This window comes from Myodes glareolus, chromosome 12 (genome assembly GCF_982192425.1).
Source record: "Myodes glareolus chromosome 12, mMyoGla1.1, whole genome shotgun sequence".
NCBI lineage: Eukaryota > Metazoa > Chordata > Mammalia > Rodentia > Cricetidae > Myodes > Myodes glareolus.
This window is the reverse complement of record NC_142037.1, coordinates 82,400,014-82,403,879: the sequence shown is the minus strand read 5'-3', so window position 1 is coordinate 82,403,879 and position 3,866 is coordinate 82,400,014.

The following is a 3,866-nucleotide window of genomic DNA, read 5'->3' as shown; positions in this document are numbered from 1 at the left end:
CCAAGTGTTGAGATTAAAGGGCACACCTAGCTGGCCTGGCCACTTAGAACAATCTTAAGGAGCCACAGTAGAAACTGTTTTATTTTGATGATTTGACCTGAGAGAGGAGTTAGATTTAGACTAGGAAACCATGACTTCTTTGTGGGACCCATGGGGACCAGGCTTGGCCTTTAGTCTTGCCTCTGGTTATCCTACCAAGGGGTCTCCTTACATCACAGATCTCTTTCTGTGGTTTGGATGTAGGCTTTGAAAACAAATAAACCTGCGGATAGTGACACACTTCTGCAATGCTAGCATCCCAGAGGCTGAAGTGGGAGGATTGCTGTGAGTCCCAGGCTAGCTTGGACTGCTCAGCAAGACCTTGTCCCAATCAGTCAATAGATAGTTAGACAGATATGTAGGTAGGTAGGTAGGTAGATATGTAGGTAAGTAGGTAGGTAGATGATAAATTAGATAGATAAATAATGGATAGATGATAGATAGATGATTGACAGACAGACAGACAGACAGATAAAAATGGTCCAGTGAGATGGCTCAGGGGGTAGAGGTGCTGACCATTGAACTTGACAACCTGACCTTGACCCCCAGAATCCCTGCAGTGGAGAGAACTGACTCCCAGAAGTTGTCCTCTGACCTTCACACACACAACACACATGCGCACACATGCACAAATATATAAAATATTTAAAATTAAGGCTAGCATATTGTTATAACAATTATTGAAACACTTTATGGCATATGGCCTAAATCGCAAGGTGTTTAGTATTAAAATGAGAGAGACTGGGAATTGGGAAAAAATACTTTACTGTAGAACAAATAGCTGATCTCCAGCTAAACTGAGGACCGCAGCAGCCTCGGCCAGCTTTAATCTTCACAACCAACACTTTCAAGGACAGAGGACGAGGAATCACCACACCAGTTCTCCTCCAGAAGGAAGCCACCCACTCCGACCCCTCTGAATAATCAGGGCTTTTGTTCCCATTCTATTGTAAAATAATAATAATGATAATTAGGTAGCGACCTCTGTGAGATGTGCAAAGATTTTTCAATTAAAAGATAAACTTGAGGGCAAGGATTTTTTATCGTTGATAATAACCACATTAGTCAAACTAATGAATTCATGGTCAGTAGGAGTCCAAGAAACCATGTTTCTGTAATGTAAGAATTTTCTCAAGTTTCTCACAAATTAGGGTGCTTGGAATTGGGATTTCGAAAGCCAGCCGAGGTGAAGGCTCACGATCACACAGAAGAGGCGATTGTGACATGGAAGGCTACCAGCACCGAGCACACCTCACTGGCCCCTTGTGTTAACTCACTCACTCTTCCTACAGGGCCTGGGGTTGACTGCTACCCTATTTTGCTGATGGAGCTCAGCCAGCGTTTGGACATTCTGCTCTGCATCCTGACGTCTCAAAGGGGTTTTCTCGCCGGTTATTTAAAGCAAACCTAAGGTGTGTTTTTAGGAAGGGTTGCTCAAGTGCAACTCAGGAAGGACCTAGATTATGAAATTAAAAATTGTTAAAAGGAAGTCTTGAACAAGTCAGATGGACTCTCCCGACACTGGTGTGTAAAGCAACTCAGGCAGAGACACGCCTTGCAAAGCTTTCTTGATTTGCTGAAGGACTTTGTTTTGGGATGAAGAATTCTAAATTTACATGAGTAAATGAACCTCTTCAGAGCACCAAGGGCTGGAGAGAGGGCGCCCTGGTTGAGAACGCACTGCTCCTGCAGACGACCAGAGTTTGGTTCCTAGCACCCCACACCCACGCAGGAGGCTCACAGCAGCCTCTCACTCCACTCCACGGGGTCTGACGCCCTCTTCTGGATTCCACGGGCACTGCACCCACATAAGATTTTTTTGAGGCAGGGTCTCTTGCTGTGGAATAATCCTCTTGAACACTGTAAAGAGTTGTCACTCAAATTGGTTTAATAAAATGCTGATTGGCCAGTAGCCAGGCATGAAGTGTAGGCAGAGCTACAAAACCAAGAATGATGGGAAGAAGAAGGGTGGAGTCAGAGTTGCTGGCCACAGCAGAGAGATCAAGATAGGCAGCCGATCTGAGGAAAGGTGGCAAATCATAAATAGAAATATGGATTAATTTAAGTGTAAGAGTTAGCTAGTAACAAGCCTGAGCTATTGGCTGAGCAGTTATAATTTATATTAAGCCTTCGAGTCAATTATTTGGGAAGCAGCTGCCAGGTATTTGGGGACAGGCAGACAGGAGAGAAACGTCTGAGTACAGTCTCTCTATATAGTCCTGGATGCCCTGGAGCTCACAATGTAGACCAGGCTGGCCTAGAACTCACAGGGATCCAACTGCCTCTGCCTCCAGAATGCTGGGATTAAAGGCGTGATCTACCATGCTCAGTTTCAACACATTATTTTAAAACAATAGCAATAAATCTTTTACAATAAAACAAAAGAGCACCGAGGAAAGACTCTTCTATAAGGTCAAGGACCATGAGAAATTATAATCTTTATCTTCCTTGGGGGCTAGGTTAGCCAGCCCCAATTTCACGGTGCTGGCAGAAAACACTGCAGATGGTGGGGGTGTGCAGGATTGCACTAACAGACAGAGGCCTGAGGTCAGGAACCCAGATCTTCCTTAACGAGCAGGACATGCGTGCTAGATTCATTGCAGAAAGGAGACACCTCCTCTGTCTTCAAGGCTGTTTGCTGTATCGTCCTTATAAAATAGGCTGGAACTGGGTGATAGTGGTGCACACCTTTAACCCCAGCTCTCGGGGGTCAAAGGCAGGCTCTATGAATTCGAGGCCAGCCTGGTCTACAAAATGAGTTCCAGGGCAGGCTCCAAAGCTACACAGGAAAGCACCATCTCGAAAAACAAAAAGTCTGGAATGCAAACACTTCCATCTCAGCAACTGTGTACACGTGTGAGTGAGACCCAGAGGCGACTGTCAGACAGCAGATATCAGAGCAGACTCGGAGGCCAGGCATGTTGGCGCATGCCTGTAATCCCAGCACTGGGGAGGCTGAGGGTATGCAGTTTGAGGTCAACCTGGGCTATGCAGTGAGGTCTTCCTGGGAGGGAGAGGGGGGAAGGAGGCCCTAGTTATACAGGCATTTAAAGTGTACTAAAGATGTCATCTCAAATCAATTGGACAAAACATGGACTTTTCAACAAATAGCGGTAGGAAAATAGAGCAACTCTACGTAGAAGAATTAAATTGGATTCAAATGTTACTCAGAATGAGTTCCAAATGAAGCAAAGATTTAAATATTTTGAAAAAGAAGCGATGTGAAATTATACACAGCAGTGTAGTAATTATATATCCAGTGCTGCTGGAGAGCTTGATATAAAATGTCCTCATATAGATTTCACATTTGTGGGCACCCATGGTTGTGGGTTCACACGTGTACTTGTGTGTGTAGGCAGAGACTGCTTGTTCATTTCCCAGCCACCCAAATCCGAAATAATCACACAGAAATTGTATTAATTAAAACACTGTTTGACCAATGGCTTACGCATATGTCTAACTAACTTTTACATCTTAAATTAACCCATTCCTATTATCTTATATTTTACCACGAGGTTTGTGGTTTACTGGTACCAGCATGTGAGCGTCTTTCTCCTCCAGTGGCTACATGGTGTCTCCTTGACTCCGCCTACTCTCTATATATCTCTTCCAGCCTGGCTATAGTCTTCCTTGCTGTAGGCCAAAGCAACTTCTTTTATTAACCACTGGTAATAAAACATATTCACAGCATACAGAGGGGAATCCCACATCATGAGTGTGTGCTCATGTAAGGCCCAATGTGCATGTCAGGAATCTTCCTCAATCACCAATCTCCTTTATTCACAGGGTCTCTCAATCAAACCCAGAGCTCACTGATACAGCTAGTC